Raw genomic sequence first — 20332 nt, 5'->3', positions numbered from 1 at the left:
AAAAGGTCAAAGGACCTACTGCAATTCACTGCTGACCTTGTGTGCAGGTGCCACTAGACCTGCGGGGCTAAGGCTGGGCCTGTCCAGGTGAGGCCAAGTGGGCAGGAGGGGCCTCCCCATGGTGTAGCCTCCACACCCCTGGCCCTGCACTCACTCCTGGCCCCTGGGCAGCCACGCTGGATGGCCAGGGGGAGGAAGGAGAGGAAGCAGGGCCTTCCCTGGGAGGTGTGTCCTTGCCAGCTCTCTGGAATATGGAGCCTTCTCAGCCACAGGCTGTCCTCAGCTGGAATGGTGGCATTTCTGTATGAAGGGATCTTGCAGGGTCCTGGTACCAGCTGGGTGGACACCTTGGGCCAAAGTCTTGCCCAAAGTCTTTCATCAGAGTCAGTTTCTGACACTGGAAATGGCTGTGTGCTGAGTTTTAGTAAAACTGCAACTGCTGCAATTGCTGTAAAGTTTCTGTATGAGAGACTTAAACTAAAAAGGAAAGGTAACAAGGTTAATACAAATCTGGAAAGAGGTTAAAATCTGAGCAGTTAATGAGAGTATTGTTTTTTGTCAAAATGTAGATTTAAAGCATCATCAAGACATAAAATAGCAAAAATTTTATTAACTATGAACTATTCATAACATACAGAAGTTCCATATTCATTTGAAGGGTAAACAGACTTTTAAAAGCCCTTCTAATTATAAACAGTGTTTCAATTAGCAGCACTGCAGATTTATTTTTTAATCTAATCATCAATGATGCATTTCAGTGATATAACACTGCTCACTCACAGATCTCAAAGCACTTTGGCTTTGATAAAGACAATTATTTTCATTTCACAGAGATGGTTTAAGACAAGAGTGTCTTTGTCACATGTCTAGGAGAACACAAAGCTCATTTCCTTTTGCCAGGGGCAAGTGTGCTAAGAAAAGATGAAGAAATGCCTGAGACACATTTATTTTGCACAAACCAGCTGGGTCTGGTCAAGGTTTGCCAGCTTAGGTGGGGCACCAGGCTGATGCAGCCAGCCCCCAGCTAGGCTGGGCTAGTTCCTGCCTTGTATTTCTAGTTTCTTGTGCACATAGAGTCTGGCTGTACTAGCAAAATACACACGAATATGACTCTGATTCCTGACAGTGAAATACCATGGGGGCTTTTGCTTGTTTGCATGCAAACTGAATCAGCAGAATTACTGAACTTGGTTGAGCATGGGACTCACCCATTTTGACTCCAGGGCCCACAACAGTCAATGTCACTTTGTATGGACTCCAAATCTTGTGGTTCCTTTTTAACTTGGAGTTTAAATGAGCTCAATATTCAAGCAAAACACTAAGAAAGACATCGAGTGTCACATTGTTTCATGTGGTTTTGATAAAACTCTCTCAACAGGACCAGGCTTACTCAAAACTTACACAAAGATTTTCCTTAAGGTTTTTCTAATGGCAGCTGAGCTTTGAATTCATGACTAATTCAAGGCCAACCTAGTTTCACAGATGCTTAGAGTCTGCAAAGAAATTTTCTGAAGCTGTGATTCCAATCTCTGTTAATTTATTATGAGAAAACTGATGACAGTGGCAATGGTCAGTTGTGGATAAGGTTTCAATATGGAGAAGAGGCTGCTGTTTTGCAGAATGTGCTGTTGGTCAAAAGTGCATTTTCAGTCCCATTTTGCAACTTAGCACATCCTTCCTTTCTCTTCTGTCTTGATGCTTCCTGTACAGAAATAGGCTGATACTGAACAGTTCTCCCTACCTGCTGAGGTGGACAGCTCTGTTTTGACTTTGTGCAATCACAGGTGGAGAGACTGCTTTAATTAATGAGCCAACTTTCTCATGAGACAAGCAGCTATCTGATTCATGATTTTATCTAAACTCAGGTCAGTCTGTACCTATATGTGAAAGTAGTTTTAGTCTTGGTTTCTGTCTCTCCTTATCAGTTCCTTTCTCTATCTCTCCCAAAACTGGATTATGGTTTAGACTTGAGGTGTTAATTTCATCCATTATAGAGCAATTATGCTTAGGAGTGACCTCTGATGCTGTTTCGGTAAGGGAGGGTAGAGGACAGCTCAGGATAGACTGCAGAGGGATGCAAATAAACACCTGAAAGGATTACTTTTCCCTCCTACATTGAGGAAGAATGATGATAGGAACTGTAAGTGCCCTGTTTACTAGTACTCTTAAATTATATTTGTTTTAGTGTTTCAGTTATAGCTTCCCTTCCTCCTTCCCTCTCACAAACCTACTCCAAACTGCCCAACATGGAATTAACACATGTAGAAAGCTCCTCTTTCACAAGAGTCAGCCAAAATCCTACTAGCGACCTGTACCACTAGGTGTATTCCCTCCACTCCTTCAGCTCTCTAATGAGTCATCACGTCCTGCTGAGACTGTGCTCAGTGACTGGTCTGCCAGAGAGCCACTGTAGAAGCCCATGTCTGTCATTAACCTATTCTTAAAATAAAAAGAGATTTTGTTGTTGTTCCTTATTGTATGTTACGCTTACATAGCTCTTGCCCTAAGCTTAGATTTCAAAATAGTAAATAGACAAAACAACTTTTAAACTGCTGTTTGCTCTTGCCCTGGGAAAAAAGGTTATGCTACTGCCTGACAGAGAACAAGAAGCCTAAACATTGTTCACAGAGGCTTTAAAGCTGCTTAAATAAGCAAAACCAGTTTTAATATCTTTTTCTTAAGCTATCTGATTTTCATTAAAATTCTCCAGGACATGATGATCTTGTTGGTATACTTTCAAGATTTGGCAATTGAATAGTTTTAAACAGTTTTAAACTGTTATTACTGCTTTCCATTTACAGTAGCAATACATCAATTTTCTTAGAGGTTTTAAGATAGATTTGTTAGCCAGCCATATTTTATAGATTGCTTTTCACTGAGAAAATCTCATCATATTTTGGGGGAGAATTACAAATTTGGAAGAAAATTGAAATAAGAAGAAAACATTTTTTTCCTATATATGCAATGCATTTGATTGTAATCTATGGGTTTAAGCCAGGGGTTTATGACTTTTCCTGTTTTTGTTCCAATCCTTTGCTAACACCAAATTTCGGATTTTGCTGGTAGGCCTAAAGAGTATATTTAATTCTCATGTCACCAGTGAGCATAGGAATTAGGGAGGAACATTAAGCCCACTGTTGCCCACCAGAGAGACTTGAAGATTCCTTCTCTAGAAGAACATTTAAAAGTCACAGATCACTGAAAAATCAAGACAGAGATTGACAGACACCTTGACATTAGCATAATTATTATGGCATTCTGAAGCAAATGAATAAATAAATTTTTGCCATTTAGCTTCTATGGAGTTTTCCGTGTAGACGGGCAAGCTCAGAGCTCCTTATTTTCAATAGGAAAGTGAGGTTCTCACTGAAGACATTTAAATCCAGAAGGTATGGGTTTTGTACAAATGCCAGATATTATGTAACTTTACAGTAAAGTGATGAGTCAGTGACATCATTGACATGTGTTTTAAAAATAGTGTCTAATTCATAGAAAGTGAGCTACTGAAGTCTCTAATCACTCGTCAAATCCTTGTCATTTTTGTAGACTACTGAAAATTGATTTCTTTGCAGCTTGTGCTATCTTGACTTACTACAAGAGAAATGTCATTTGATATATTTGCGTACGCATTATAAGCAATTATATCTCCTCATGGTTAGTGGGGACAATAAGGAAAGAGGTCAAATGCACTTCAGGTGCATATATAGCACTGTAATTAAAACATTTTTCAATTCTGGTGATTAGAATAGAGAAGGCAGACTTCTAAAATGCTGTAAACCATAACTGGTGTCAAGTAGATAATTTGGAAGCATATGAAGCAGTTCAGATTTACCTCATCATACAACTGCTATTTTTCTTCAGTGCTTTTGCATTTTCAGTTAATACATAATTCTTTTTTTAAATGAAGAAGCAAAATGATGGACAGGAGATGATCAAGAACTTTTAAAATTTTCTGAGGAAAATTCAAGTACATAGTATTTTTGCTTAGATGAAAGAAAGCAGATTTGAGATAAGAATTCAAAAAAGGTAAATGGGACATATAAAAAGCAGATGATCTCTGTGGAGTAGAAGTGGTTAGAAGGCAATTTCTATGGGTTTCACAGAATGCCAGGATGTCCAGGAAGCTTATGTAGGTGACAGGGCAAATTACCTCATGTGTGGGTAGGACAGTCTGACCAGAATCCAAAACTAACCAACCTTAAAGCTTACTGTCCTTCAAATTTGACTTACTATGTAATGTTTACTTTACTGAAAGTCATTAAGACCTACAGTCTTTTTCATTATTCAAATAAGTAACTCTTATAAGCAGCTCTATGAGCAGCTATTCATAGGCTACGGAAAGTATGTTCTGAAATCAAACCTGAATTTGCCCTTAAGAAATATTCAAAGCCTCGCCACTTTGTCATAAAGAACTGGACTGACGCCTTCTGAGTCCATGTTTATTGACAAGTCAGGTGATAACTTTGTTTAGATGGCCCATCATGGACTTTTCAAAACACTTTTATGTTTCAAACATTAATGTAGCAATCAACATCATCAACCAAGCCATTTCAAGTTAATAAGACTGAGGGTCTCAGAAAATACTTAGGAGTACCGATGAATAAAACAGGACCCACAGAAAAGAGGAGATACCAGATGAAAAGCTTTATCTCAAATTGGGATTTTTGTTTAGAGACAGTGTGCTTAAAAGATGTGTCCAGGATGCCAGAGGTCTGTTGGTCATGAAAATGGTGTTGCCACTCCTGCTTTTCATGCCCGGTATCTTCTGGCTAAATGAAACACAATCAGGATCCAAAATTAAAACAAAGCTGCATATTATAAAAAAGTACATTATTGGTTTTGTTCTTTGTTTTTGGATCTAGAGATTAGCTTTTTGTCAACCCTTTCCTGGAACTAAAAGTAATTTCATGAAGGTTGAGCAAATACAGGGTGCTTTTCTGCAAAAATGGTATGTAATTACAAAATATTATATCATTTTCCACACAGGTTTAAAAGCCCCTGTGAGGCTTCAGTTTTCACTAAAATGCAATGGTCTAGTTGTAAGCTAGGATACAAAATACAAATTAAAAGAAAAATCTTGAGGCAAACATTAACCAAGGCCTCTGTAAGGGGCATGAAGTCCAGGACTCAGGTTTCACTCCAGACTTGTCATTCAGAGACTCATTACTTATTTTTTTGTTTAGAATCCTCAAAACCAAATTGCAGGTCTGTGCTGTTGGGATACTGAGAAAATACTAGTGGAAAGAAACCACAAAAAGGTTGCATCCTAAAAATAAAGCATAGGTAAACAAGGCTTAAATACTGTCATAGGCTAGTGGTTGGTGACACCATGTGAATCCTTTCAGAATACAAAGTTTGTATTACCACTGAGTATTTAAATCCTAAATGTTTTGAATAAAAGGTCAGTGGGGTTTAGAAAAAACCATATGAATGGGGATCTTTCTCATGCCTTACTAATCTGAGAATATTAGTACTTTGTTGGAGGTCAAAAACTGTCTGGGGATGATTTCGGAGCAAAGTGGGTGCTACAGGGCACTGGAAGCAGAGGAGTACTTTATCCAGTCCCTCTTCCTCATTCAGTCCTTGTCTGTGACTCACATATCCCATATATGTGGCAACTCTAAAGGAGTGCTGATTGACAGAGGAAGGGAAATAGAGCATGACCAAACTGGTTCCTTTCCCTCTCAGTGCTATAAAACCACATGAGTAACATTGGGGATCTCTGGATGTGATAGAGAACAAAAACAGAACTAGAGCAGGGTGCAGAGTAGATTCCCTGCTTGCCACTGTGGGGAGAAAATTCATATGGCTAAAGCTCAACTGAAGTTGAAGCTGGCCAGAATTGTGGGGGACAATAAAATGAGGTATTTTCAAGTATATTAATGGCAATAGGCAGTGTAAAAATAGTATTGTCCCATTACAGGATGACGATGGTCACCTCACAAACAGGGACTTGAACAAGGCAGAGGTGTTTAACACATTCTTTGCCTTTGTCTTCAACATGGATGATGGACCAAAGGGCTCTCAGAGCCCTGAACTGGCTGACCATGACCACAAGAATCATTAACTCCCAGTCAACCCTGAAATTGTGTGGGATCTGCTGCTCCAGCTAGATCCCGACAAATCTATGGGGCCTAATGGGGTTCATCCAAGAGTCCTCAAAGAGCTAGCTGATGTCATTGCAAAACTTCTCTTGATGATTTTTTTAGCAGCCTTGGGAATTCGGAGTTGTCCCAGGTAACTGGAAGCTGGCAAACATCCTGATTTTCAAGAAGGGCAAGAATAAGAAGCCCAGAAACTACAGACCCATCAGTCTCACTTCAGTGCCTGAAGAAGTTATGAAGAAGATTATTCTGGGAGGTATTGAAAAACACCTGAAAGACAAAGTGGTCATCGGTCACAGCCAGCACAGCTTCATGAGAAGAAAGTCCTGCTTATCAAACCTGATTTCTTTTTATGACAAGACAACCCACCTAGCTGATCAAGGGATGCCAGCTGATGTAATCTTTTTAGATTTAAGTAAAGCTTTCAATACTGTCTCTCACAGTATCCTTTTGGATAGAATGTCCAGCACACAGCTGGATAAACGCATCAAATGACGGGTGAGCAGCTGGTTCATGGGTTGGGTGCAAAGGGTTATAGTGAATGGGGTGACATCAGACTGGGGACCAGTCATTACTGGGGTTCTGCAGGGCTCTATCCTAGGCCCTGTGCTCTTCAGCATCTTCCTTAATGACCTGGATGCAGGACTAGAAGGGATACTAAGCAAATTAATGGATGATACAAAACTGGGAGGAGCTGTTGGCTCCCTCAAAGGCCTGGAGGCCCTACAGAGAGACCTCAACAAATTGAGGCTCGGCAATCACCAGTGGTATGAAATTCACCAAGGGAAAGTGTTGGATTCTGCACCTGGGATGGGCAACCCTGGATGTACGGACAGACTGGGGGATGAGAGGCTGGGAAACACTGACATGGAAAGGGACCTGGGGATCCTGGCTGACAGAAAGTTGAAAATGAATCAGCAGTGCTCTGGCAGCCAGGGGGGACAACCGTGTCCTGGGAGGCACTGGGCACAGCTTCACCAGCCGGGCAAGGGAGGGGATTGTCCCACTCTGCTCTGCACTTGGGCAGCCTCAACTTGGATACTGGGGGCAGTTTTGAAAGCCACAGTATAAGAAAGATATTAAACTATTAGGGACTGTCCAAAGGAGAGCAACAAAGATGGTTACGGGCCTTGAGGGGCACCTGTATGAGGAGCAGCTGAGGTCTGTTTGGCCTGGAAAAGAGGAGACTGAGAGGAAACTTCATTGCTGTCTACAACTTCTTCATGAGGGGAACAGGAAGGGCAGGCACTGATTTCTTCACTGCGGTAACCAGTGACAGTATCCAAGGGAATGGCATGAAGTTGTGTCAAGGAACGTTTTGTTTGGATATTAGAAAAAGCTTTTCCACCCAGAGGGTGGTTGGGCACTGGAACAAGCTCCCCGGGGAAGTGGTCACAGCCCCAAGCCTGACAGAGCTCAAGAAGCCTTTGGAGAATATTCTCAGGTACGTGTGATATTCTGTGATACTGGGATTCTGTGAAAAGTGAATGCCATGGCTAACTCCATTAATTACAACACCGGTATCGACACATTATGTATGATATGGTATATATCTTCAGAATCACAGAAGAGGGTGTTTTATGGGTATGCAATCCATCCCTGTGCTTGGCCCAAGAGTGACTATTTCAGTACTATAGGGACCCATCAGTAGCCACAGACTACACTACAATGAGCAAATGTGCTTAAACTGGGTGAAAATTCAAGTTGGCTTCTATGGTTCATGGTGCCATTCAGGAACAGACAGCAACTTAGAAATCCAACTTGATAAAGTGTTCTAGCTTCCTTAAATTAAAATTTTTGTACGGAAAAATGTGAAGATATAAAGCACATTTTGAAAAGTTTTTTGTCCAGCACTGATTTAAGTTTTGAAGTTACCAAACTGAACATTTTATTTAAGTAAAATGAATGTGCTTCAGAGATCTAAAATAATAGAGTATTTGCTTAATAGGCTTCCCTGACTCTCTTACTCATCATGTTAAGTCTCCTGTCAATAGCTGTTTTTATTCCTAGAAACAGTGATTTTAGTTAATGGTATCCATTTTGCATTTGATATTACTTGTCTTTTACAGAATATAACATAAAAATGGAAGCTCAACTAGCCCCAAAATGCACGTTCATCTGCATGCTCATCTGCATGCTACAGAAAAGATTATATATGTAGAAATCTGTAAAGTCAGAAATTCTTCCATAATCACTTAAAGGTATAAATAAAAGATATTAATAATTACCAGTATAGAAGTCCAAACAAGGAAAGAAATAAAAAACATTACATCTAAAACTTTTATTTAAAAGTAATTATTTTTAAAAAACCTATTTTCATCTACCCTGATTAACTTACACCCTTAGTAGCCACCGGCCACATGTATACAGAAGCTCTGCAGTAACTTTTCCCATACCAAATATACACACTTCCTCAAAAAATGGAGAAATGACTACTGATAGAAGTCAGAAAAAGTTTAAAATGCAGAAATATTTTCAGGCTCAGAAGTAGCTTACAGCCATGCAGTTAATAAATGAGAAGCTTGCAATTTCTTTACACTGTCTGAATTAGCAGGTGCAGAGGGAGTCAGATGGAATGGTAGATTTTTTAGAATCAGAGACAATCTAGCAAATAATACTACTCAAAATGCTGTAATCCAGTCATATTGTTTTAATTGGGCAACATGGTATTGTGATAACAGATGGCAACTCCATGTGAACAGATTCAGCCAGACTGATAGCATTCTGCCCCAGCTCCTCTGAATGAACAGCTATGTGCTTCCAGTTTATTTTGCAATAGCTTCATTCAGATTTCACACTTGCATAGACACTGTGCCATTATGAAAGCAAATACCATTTAAGGCTCTATGCATTAGTGTATGGAGATTTCACGGTAGCTTCCATTACTGAAATTTCAAGTTGGTTGGAGCTGTAATAGTCACTTAAGACATGACTGGTATCTGTCTACCCCTGGCCAAAGGTTACTGTTACTGGGTTCCCTGCTGGCTCCGTGGCTCACATGCATGAGCACACAGACACAGGGATGGCTTCAGTAATATTAAGCCAACAGCAAGGATTTGAGAAGGGTCCTTGCTTAGAGTTCCACAGAAAGCAGTTTATTGCTGTAACTTGCAAAGGGTTCTAGAGGCAAATGACCCCGACCACATGACAGCTCGAGCTTAAGTACAGGGGTGTGGCTAACACCAGGAGCCAACCGGGGAATCAGAACTGGGGTATATTACCATAACTGAACAAGGCATCCTGAGAGAGGCTTCTGTCCCTCACCATAACCAATAAGTCTTTGGCACCAGAGACTGTCTTACCAAGAACTCTCTCTGTCCCTTGTACCACAGGTCAATGGACCACCGCAGGTTACAGTTCCTGGCTCGAAGTTAGCAGAAATAACATATCTAAATCTTAACTACTCCATCTAGATGGTGCCAGCTGACATCTGTCTTCCACAGTGGTTTATCCTAGGACACCAGGCATTTTCAGTGGAAGTGCTACACATGTTCCCCTCTACTGACTCTGTGGTAACTCCTGGCAGAGAAATGGGATGGACAGCTGGAGGCAGAAACATCTTTAATTTCAGAGGAAGGATTTGCCAGAACTTGCTTCTCAAAATTCTAAATGTTAATAGCTTCCTTCTACAGAGATAAGAGCAGTTTCTAGGTCAGTGGACAGCTAATGTAGTGCTGCCACTTTGGAGAGGGAAATATGTTAATGGGGCACTTTGTCAAAAGATGCAGAAGCATCAGCTACTATGTTCTCCATAACACTCTTCATATCTGTGCACTACACAAAGCAGCAAAATATGGGAGGGGTGGAACACAAGTCAATTGTCTTACCCAACCCGTAGGGCATTACATCCTTTGGGATATGAGAGCCTCAGCCATTTGCTTCCTTCTATCAGTAATGTTCCAGGGGTGGGGGAGGAGAAAGAAACCAAATGTGAACAGACTCTGGCTGGCTCCTGTGCTCTGTGTGCTTTCTCACTCCCTGCAAACTCTCTCAAGAACAATTGTAATCCAGCTGAAGTTTTTCCTGGCTCTTGCCCGATTTAACAGATGTTTAATAATGGTTCTGGATCACTATTTACATGCTGAACAGTTTTCTGTTAATCTGAAAAATTTTTAGTGAAAAAAGACTATGTTGGGGAGGTGGTTGGAAAAAAACCCCAACAAAACAAACAAGAGGAACCCCAAAAATATAAAAAATATTTTATTTCTCAGGATGTATATATCTGATCAGCAACAATTTAGCTGCTTCCAGAGTGACTTTCTTAATGCCCCAGTACTTGAAATGATTTTGTAGTACATTTGGCAAGCAATCCTATGAGAAGATCATGATGTATAAAACCATATTAATTCCAAACAGCAGGCTTTATCTATCTCAGCTGGCCCTTATATGACCTGTCACATTATAGTAGCTAAGCTCCTCACAATCTTTCGGGTATTTCTCCTTAATGCTTTAATGAAACACAGAAGTGCTATCTTCTGCATGTTCTATAAGAATGGTCTCAAGCATTGCTATGAACATGACACTCACCCTTTTCCCATATCTTCAGAGCTAACTTGTAAAGCTGTGAAGCTTCAGGCAGCTGCTGACAGCTTTGTTGGCTGTAACAAGCCACAGAATTAAAGCAGTTAGGTGACACACCATGTACTTTTAAAGTGACTATCCAGGTATTCCAGGAGCCACACTTTCAGACCTGCTGCCCACAGCCTCTTATCCAGCTAGAGGTGACTATACTGAAGACTGGAGTTCCTTACTAGACAATGGAGAGTCATAGACAATTTTAGGACATGAATCATCTGCTTGAAGAACAGATGAATCACACTCTTCAGTGCCCGTGTCTCTTCATTTGCCATAGAAAACCCAGACAATTATTGGGCTAGAGAACTCTACATTTGTTCAGACATTCTCATGCCCTAATCTGGTCATGAAAACTGTCATTGCAAGATCCACTGAGGTTGTCAGTCACCTGAAGTAAACTACAGTCAGTAGGTATGCCTAGGTATTTGTGAAGGTATCTATGTCAAAGTGATTTGTTTGAGGTCTCACACAGTACAGACACAAAGTCTGCATCTCACAAGCCTCGGATCAAAATGTTGCCTATTGATCTGTCTTACCAGTCGGGTGGAAATGAATAACCATTATAATGGCCACAAATTCAAAAGTTGCATATAGAAGGTCTTTTTGTTCAATAAAAAATGTCTTAATGATTAATTGCAGGAAGGAAGTGAAATCATGCATGTCTCTACCCTATGGAGCAGTCTGAAAAGAGTTTGAGCTATCCTTGTGTTTCACTGTCCTATGAAAACATCTTTAAAACTTCCTTAAAGATTACTCTCCTAATGAGAGGAGGCCATATGTAGGCTAGTGGAGACACAAATGTAGGTTTTACTCTGCTTCTCATTTTGTGTGTCTTATACTTTGTTTGAAATGGGGATTTCATTGGGTTGTTATGGGACATCTCAGATGTCTTCCCCATTGAACATAGAGTTTTTCCACTTGAAGCTTATAAACTACCTTACCTCCTTTTTTTTTTTTTATTTGCAAAGGTGCAAGGAAGGCACATACACGAGAAACAAGGAAAAAAAAATACTTTTATGACATAAGGAAAAAAGAAAAAATTTAAACTGCTATTTAGACACTCAGTTTTCACTTAAAGAAGAAAATAATCCTCCAAAAGCTGTGGTCTTGAGGAAGATCATCAAAATGTGAAGGGAGTGTTACAGATGCAGAAATGCTTGTATTTACTTAAAGCCTGGAGCTCCAGCTCTGAGAGATTAACTGTCCCATTTGCTCTTGCCTCATGCTGAAGAAAAGGTTTTTAAAGGATTGTTATTTCATCACTTATCAAAGTAACAAAAGCAACAATAGCAACAACAACAAAAGAAAGAAAAAGAAAAGGAATAATTTATTACTGTGGTGACATGTCAGAAATATTCCTGGGCACCAAGAGTGGGAAGGAGGAAGAGATGAGAGTGAGATAGAGTACAAAGACAGATTGCCAGAGCTGGATCTGAGCATGTTCTTAGGTAGGAGAGATCAATGTATTGCTGACTTAAATGTTATGAAACAGTCAAAAGAAAATCAGTTTGATTCCTATTTCATAGTTTCTAATTCTCATTCAGCTAGTTTTCCATTGTGTTCTGTGGATCTTCTACCAGTTCAGCTCAAAAGAAAAGAACTTCACCTGGACTTTTAGGCCCTTTTGGCTTTGGCACAACCTTTGGCACAACCATGAAGAGCCAGGAAGGTGCAGTTGGATATGAGCTCATAGGCAGCCCTATATCTATTACAGGTAATTGTAAAAAGGCCAGAAAAAAAATAAAGCCAATAACTAAACATTGCAGGATCGTAAGGTAAAAGCGGGGCTTTCACCCTTTATAACACCCTAAAGATTGCAGCTACCAGCTTGTAGAGAACAGTTAAATGTTTGACTCAAACACCTGAAGGAGTCTCAGGCCCAAAGGTGGGAGCCTGGCATTTAGAACACCAGGTCCTGTGAACTCTTTGCTGAACTCTTCCTAGAAGATGCCATGTTTTTGAAATAAGGAAAAGGAGATGCATTTTACTACATATCACATCCAGCTTACGTTTGTAGGAAAGGATATTAACTCTTCCTCCTTAATTGACAATGTAGTTATACAGTAAAATGGAGAACATTTTTAAGCTTTTGTTGGTATCTCCATTCAGTTGGTTAAATTTACTTCAGACTAAGAAAAAAGGCCCCCCTATCTTTCTTTGCTGGTTAGCAGAAAATGAAATATTAATTAATTTTTCCTCAGATTTATCCCAGTGAAAGTAGAATCTAGACATCATATATTAGGCACCTAAAACCCAAAGAGATTACATAAAACTGACATGAACTTATTTTTTGTTGTTTTAATTTTTCTGACTCCAGAAAATATTCATGGAGGTAGAAGGGAAGAGGATCAGTCTTCTCCTTAAAATGTGAGAAAATAACAGTGCATGAATTGTAATTTGCACTACTTAAAATTAACCATAAACAACTATATACTTTTCTAAAATATGCAAGAAAGAACAAGTTTAGCTTCTCTGTTGTAAAAAAAAAAATGAAAGTCAATTAATTTTCCATCCTACTCTTTCGAAAGAAAATATTAAAGGTCTATGGAAAAAATGAACAGGCATTTGGCAAAACCTGGCTTCTAACTGGCAGCAGTTATTGCATTACTGAAACCCATTCATAAATGCTGGCTGCTTCTTCCCTGGAAGAATGCCAGGGAATTACCCACCCTGGTGTCTCTCTTTCCAGATACACCAATCCGTACTCTTAAGTCTTGCTGACATGCATCAAAATTCATTCTAAAGTAGGCCTTTTGTGCCACTCCAACTAACTCTAAAACAGGGCAAGTAAGGACCACACCAGTCCATCTAGCTTGTATCTGTGGCTTAAGGTATCGGACAGATATATTTTGGTCTTCAGCTATGTTTGCAGCATATATTAAAAAAGCACAAGGCAGTAAAGCACAGTAAACACTAGCATTTGTCAAATGCATATCATCTGAAGAGCTCAGTATTTCTTTACAATCAGGGGGAGCAGCCTCTATTCCTTAACTAGTTAATTTTACTTCAATGCATTCATGTTATTCCAATCATATGCTCATGTAAATTACAGCAAATTTAAAGCTTTAGTAAAGACAGGCAATAATGTGAATTTCCATAAGCCTAATTCTAATCCTTTCTAGTACTCTAATGTATCAGTAAACATGGACAGCTGTTGATACATATAGACTCATTCCACCCACACTCTTAGCAAATCAGATGTTGAGTAGCTCCCATTTGGGAGTTCAAGCTAACAGGCACAATGCCTAAGTTAACAAACTTTGCTTCTCTTTCTGGCATGTATGCTCTCCTCACTACCACATCCTGATGGATTTTCCCCACCCCCTTTAGGAGTTTATCCTGAACAAGCAGGAGTTTGTGTGGTGTAAGAAATTCATAAAGCTTTGCACCTTCACCAAGTACTTTTTCTGTTGGAAAGAATGATCGTTGTTGTTGTTGTTGTTATTCTTGTTGTTATTGCTGATTTTGCAGTAAGGTTTGGTAGACCCACTAAGAATCATGGCCGTGGCATAGGGCAGCTTTATGTTATAAAGAAACAAAGCTACATACCCGAGAATTCTTAGGGTACATCGACATCTCGTGGACAAAAAGAATATAGCACATCAATTCCTGGCAGGATATGGCAATTTTAACACTATATTTGAGAACATATATAAGCTCAAGATACCTATCTTGACATTGAGAAGATTGAATAATATGCACATCTTCTGAAGGAAAACTTCTGTGTATTTATCTCTCGAGTTTGTTTGGATACCTTTGCAGTCTGCAATGATTTCTGTGCTGCTGCAGTTACACTGCTACTGGTACCTCCAAGTTGTACACTATTATAAAAGATGGTTCCAGTACTAGTGGAAGTATACAGGTGAAATATATAGCATAAAGTGTGCAGGAGCCCAAGAAAATGCACAATTGTGGCATCTTCATGATGGAATAGCCAGATAAGGCAAAGACCTCAGTTCAACCCCTGTGGAAGGGCAGACCACTATTGCTGTTTACAAATAAGTCATTTTACTTACAGAAATTCGGTTTTTTCCCCGTCATTATTATTTCTTTCCTCTGATGCATCCATTCCTTTCCTCTCTGTGAAGGATATCTCCAGGAAATAGAAGGGGACAGTGCAAAGCAGATTCCTGTGGCTCCACATTGGCTGCATTTGCACGTCTTCACTTTAAAGAATCACCAGAATGACTTATCTGATCTCACGATTAGCAAGCCAGCCTTGAGTTGCTGTATGAAGATAGTGGAGCTTCTGAATCTTCTGCCATGACAGAACCTAGAGTAAGAATTTTTTAAATTTTTATTTTTTCCAGATGACTGGTTGACAATCTGTGGCCTGGGAGAAAATGTTACACAGTGATGGCTCTTTGTTTCTCTTTGCATCTCTAGGTTAAAAATACCTAAAACTAAGTTTAGTGCTTTCTTAACAAAACCTCTCCATAGGATTAATTGCTGGAGTGGTAAACAATTGGTGGGAAAAGCAGATTGCAGCGTCACCAGAGAACCTCTGTAAGAACAATTGTATCATAAGATCGTAAGATTTGTTTGTATGAAAACCAAGAGGAAAACATAGGTCTTGCATACAGCTTTCACTGGCAAAAAAAATTATCTCAAAACATTTTGATCCACAGCATTTTATCAGGGTTATTACTGAGACCACCATTGAGTTATAGATGTCAAGAGTAAACATAGAGACATGGTGATTTGCCTAGAATCATCCAGAACATTTGTGTCGAAGAGAAATATCATCCACAGCATCTCATGGCGTCTAAGTGCTCTTTTATACTTGTTGATGGCCTTTCAATGCCACGTCTTGCATGGGAAGCATAAATTACTTGTTTTGGCCCCCACATGATACTTCACAACCATTGCACCTGCATTTTACATATTTGCAGTGTATCTCACTGTAGTCTGAGTTCTCATAGGCCAAGCACAAATAGCCAGCAGATCTATGATTCTCAGTAGAAGACTGGTGTTGGCAGCTGGGGAACATGATAAATTCCATGTGCTAGCATCTTAATCAGGTTTTTTTGTATTATATAATCTGAAAGTCCAGAGCCATATTTATCCAAGACTTTAGCATCCTTATAATCTCCCCTCTGTCCTGTGATCTGATGCTGTCACACCATACAGTGAAGATGCCTTCATCACAACAGAAATGTATTCAGTTGTGTTCTGAAGTGCTCATGTTTTCATGAACTTTACATGAGTTTTGCTGAGTAACCATTTTTGGTGCTGTTTTCACTGAATTACTGACACTGTTGGGGCTGCCCAAGGCAGCACCGCGTCCAGCTGCAGACGTCCTCGGCTTCAGCTGCTGCAGGCAGGGGTTGGCTGCAGCAAGGAGGGAAAGCTGTCAGCTGCAGCTTGCAGGGAAAGCTGGCTCCTTCGCAAGGAGTGAGCTCCGAACAAAGATGGTGTAAAAGCATCGGCATAGGCAAAGGACGAGAGAGGGGTCTTTGTGCAGGTTCCCACTGGTTTGTTGCCTGCAGAGGGTCCAGGAACAAAGACTAAGAAATGAGAGAGAGCGCAGTGTTTTATACGGGGGTGGAACTAGGGGAAACAACCAATGGGGATCGACTGAGAAGGAGGGGACAACAGGGGAATATCCAATAGGGATAAGTTAAAGGAAGGAGTTTCATGAACCAACCAATGGGGCATCGAAGAAGGGAGAACTTTCCAGAACTAATACATAGGCAATTAAGGGAAATGCATAAACATGAACTTATACATAAAACTGGGTGGAGAACTCCTGAACATGTAACTTAGAACATGTAAACTAAGAACCACTAGGTACATGGGCACTCGCCGTAACCAGTGAGAGTCAGACCTCTGTGTTCTGGAGGCCTGTCCACCAGTCCTCTGAATGCTCTGCTGCAGTGGCCACTGCTACATGCACTGCAATAAATTGCTAAGTTAACTCAGATACTAAAATTGAAGGAAAGCTTGAGAACATAGCATAGTGTGGAATGCAAGTTTCAAAGGTTTGCTGAGTCATGAAAGCTACATAGTTTTTTTGCAAAGCAAAATTTCAGAATTTCCAACTCTATTGTACAAAACCTGGGGAAAAAGGAAACTAACCCCCAAATAAACTAGCTTTTAAGGGTTCAAAATAAGAATCATATTTCTTGGTCACTGCTGGTTACTATTGCATTGTCTGTATGACTAAAACAAACAGAAATATTTACCAAAAGAGGCTGAAGTTAACATTATACCAAAAAGGCTGAATTAGACTATATTAGGTCAAGGTTTATTACAGAGTTACTAAATTTATTTTTAACATTATTAAGGCTAATTAATCTATGCATAATACTAAACTGATAAATTACTTTTAGGATCTGAAATTATGTCTTTTAATGGTGCTAGAGCATACCACATAGCAAAACAAAATGCTACTAAAGTGTTTTCTACTGTGGGGAATGAACAAGTTTTTAAGATGTTATAGTAACTAGCAACTATCTGAGTAGTTCCCACCAAAAATCAACCTACTGTAATTCTGAGATTACTTTTGGAACATGCCACTGCCTCAATCACCAGCATGTTTTTGATTTTTATGTTTGTTTGTTTGTTTGTCTGTAAAGGTTTTAAGTGTTTTTCAGTTTGGATTTGAAGATTTTGGTAGGAGACTTGTAAAACACCTGTTATGCTAATTTGCAAAAGCACAGGAACAGTCAAATAGTTATTTAAATCATTTTTTAAACATTAAACCAATTAATTTAAAACACCTTTTATTGTCTTTTGCATCTTTCACTGTTCAATTTTTTTAATTTTTATTTTTAATCTCCAGGTGGGAAAGCTAAGAGCTGGCAATATCATAATTGTCCATGGTGTACAGAAGCTGTCCTGGAATAATAGCAAAGGTAGGACAAGTCCTTTGGGGTAAGGATGGTACAACAGGACAGATGCTCACTTTAAGAACACTGCCTGATGTTCGTATCTTTTGGGGCTGGGTCTGCACTCTCCATGACAGTGACTTCCCCCCAGGCTGTTGGTGTTTGGTAAGCAGTTTAGCTTTCTAAACAAATGAGGCTGATGTGATAACACACTGCACCCATCTGCAAGGTTTTCTTCTTCCAGCAACTTTATAAAGGCATAATGACACAAGGCCATGCAGCTGAATGGAGCAGTAGAGGAACGAGACCTAAACCAGTGCATCCACTGAGAGAAAGGCAGGCAGAATCCAGTCCATTGTAGAGAGTATCAGCAGCTATACAATGCACACTTACAGGGAGCTTTGAAACAACATTAATAGATGTGGCTATTAGAATCCCTCAGAAGGAGCTCAGTAGGGCAGGGGGTGAACAAATACCATGGGAAGTGGAAGGAGCTGAGAAGAGGGCAGATCGCATATGAGTGGTACAGACTGTGAGGAAGCAAGGCTTCTTTTGTTTCCCTGATTGAATAACTGACTGGTTTTGCTTCCACTCCATATAAATGATGTGAAGTTTTGTGGCCTGTGCTACTGCTGAGATCAGAGGTGACCAGAGGTGATGATGGCTTTCCCTGCTGTTAAAAGCTCATGAATTGTGGCTGTTTGGTCTTTTGCAGTTGCATGGAAGACATAAGAAAGCAAAATGTGATTTTTGCTTGGATTAGTCTTTGCTTGTACTTCCATAATAGTGAAAGATGTTATGTCAGAGCGAGTGCTTTGGGGTAATTTGTTTTTTGCTTGCTCTAGAAGGCCTCACTAGTGTACCTTAGCGACAATGTTCTTTGCAAAGGAAAGGCAATGCTAACACCATGATGTTAGCCTTACTAGAACTGACAGGCATGCCAGTTAGCACCATATGGGATTTTGTGAGGAAGACAGCTGTTATCACTGGGAAGTGTATTGAGATTACTAAACTCTCCTCCAAACAACCATCAGTGAGTAAAGACTATTGGCACTCAAACTTGCATGGACAACTGGATTTTTATTGGATAGAGCAAGACAGACATAATGATAAGGAATAATTCATCCTTAATTTCTCACTTTCAAATGTCCAGCCTTTTGTCTCACAACCAATCACACTAATTATTAAAAAAGAAGTGGCATTTTAAGTAAAACAGAACTATTATCTGATAGGCAATTTTAGGCACTCTTAATGACTGCAGTCTGTATATGTCCAGTCTGTACCAAATGTAAATAGATTTTGAACTGATCCAAGCTGCAAATTTCAGCTAACATACTCTGATTTCAAATGAGAAACTTATTGATACTCATTGTCTAAGAGTCAAGAATCAGACTTAGATCAGCCTTTCTACCTTATAGAAGGTTCATGTCATGAGCAGCTGAATGTAGTGCCTCTGTCCGCTACCTGGATGCATGTCTGAAAGTAAGGGAATCCTGAAATGCTAAGTCAGCCCTCCAGCAAGTAAATAAGAATACAACCCTACATCAGAGATTAAAGAAAGATCCAGGAAGTCATATGCCTATCAGTCTTACTTCAGTCCTGGGGAAAGTTATGGAACAAATCCTGCTGGGTCCTACCACAAGTCAGTTGAAGCATGTGGTTAGGAAACACCACATGGGTTAGGGTTCACCAAGGGCAAATCCTGCTTGCCAAACCTTTTTGCATTCTGCAACAAAGTAACCTGCTTGGCTAATGTGGGGTGAGCAGTGGACACCGTCTACCTGGATTTCTCCAAGGCTTTTGGTACAGTCTCCCACAGCCTCCTTCTAGAGAAACAGATGTGTTAGGGTTCTGGACAGGTGGTATCTGTGGTGGGTGGGGAATTGACTGACAGAGCCACCCTGCAGGAAGACCTGGATAGGCTGAAAGAGTGGACTAGCAAGAACCTTAAGAATTTTAACAAGGACAAGTGTAAGTTCTTGTACCTAGAAAAACATGGTACAGGAATTTAGCAGAGGCTGGGATCTACTTGGCTAGGGAGCAGCTCTGTGGAAAGGGACCTGGAGGTCCTAGTGGGTAGCAAGCTCACTATGAGCGAACAGTGTGCTGCTGAGGCAAAGAAAGGCAACTGGATGCTGGCTTGCATCAGTAAGGGCATCACCAGCAGAGATAAAGAAGTCACTAGCCCACTCTCTTCCACACCTGAAATGTTGCATGCAGCTTGGGTCCCCACTATGCAAAAAAGCTGTGGACAGGCTGAAGAAGGTTCAGAGAAGGGCCACAAAGATGATCCAAGGACTGGGAAGCCTGCTGTATGGGGAATGGCTGAGAGAACTGTGTTTGTTCAGCCTTGAGAAAAGAAGGCTTAGGGGACACCTCATCACTGTGTTCCAGTATTAGAAGGATGACTACATAGAAGATGGAGACTCCCTTTCATATAAGGAGTCACACAGAAAAGGCAAGGGGTAATGGGTACAAGTTACTCCTGGGGAGATTCTGATGGACCCAAAAAAACCCTTTTCACACCGAGAACAAAAAGAATAATCTCCCAAGAGAAGGGGTGGTTTCCTCACCATTTTAATATTTGGCTAGACAAGGCATTGGTCCATCTTGTCTAGACAGTGCTTTTGCCAAGAAAGGTTGGACCAGATGATTCTTGAGGTCCCTTCTAATATGGTATTCTATGATTCTGTGATTATGTTTTGTATTTCTGGACATTAAGGTGGGTATGTCCATAGTCTCCCTAAATTTCTGCTCTAGCCTCAAGCCTCTGGAAGGAAAATTGGTCTGCTGCTATGTAAAAATGCAAAACAGTTTAGAGTC

General features: G+C 40.2%; 1 long non-coding RNA gene across 2 annotated transcripts in view; it reads left to right on the top strand.

Annotated features, from left to right (window-relative positions):
* Positions 1-14870: 14870 nt before the first annotated feature.
* LOC125326879 overlaps positions 14871-20332 on the top strand; it is a 44011-nt gene continuing 38549 nt past the window's right edge. For both annotated transcript variants that reach the window (XR_007204053.1, XR_007204052.1), the window contains exons 1-2: positions 14871-14957; positions 17464-17536. This is a non-coding gene — a long non-coding RNA (uncharacterized LOC125326879). The remainder of the gene's footprint in view (positions 14958-17463; positions 17537-20332) is intronic.

Source organism: Corvus hawaiiensis, chromosome 6, assembly GCF_020740725.1.
Source record: "Corvus hawaiiensis isolate bCorHaw1 chromosome 6, bCorHaw1.pri.cur, whole genome shotgun sequence".
In the NCBI taxonomy this organism is placed as follows: Eukaryota; Metazoa; Chordata; class Aves; order Passeriformes; family Corvidae; genus Corvus; species Corvus hawaiiensis.
The sequence above is the reverse complement of the archived record's forward strand: the minus strand, read 5'-3'. Positions and strand labels throughout refer to the sequence as shown.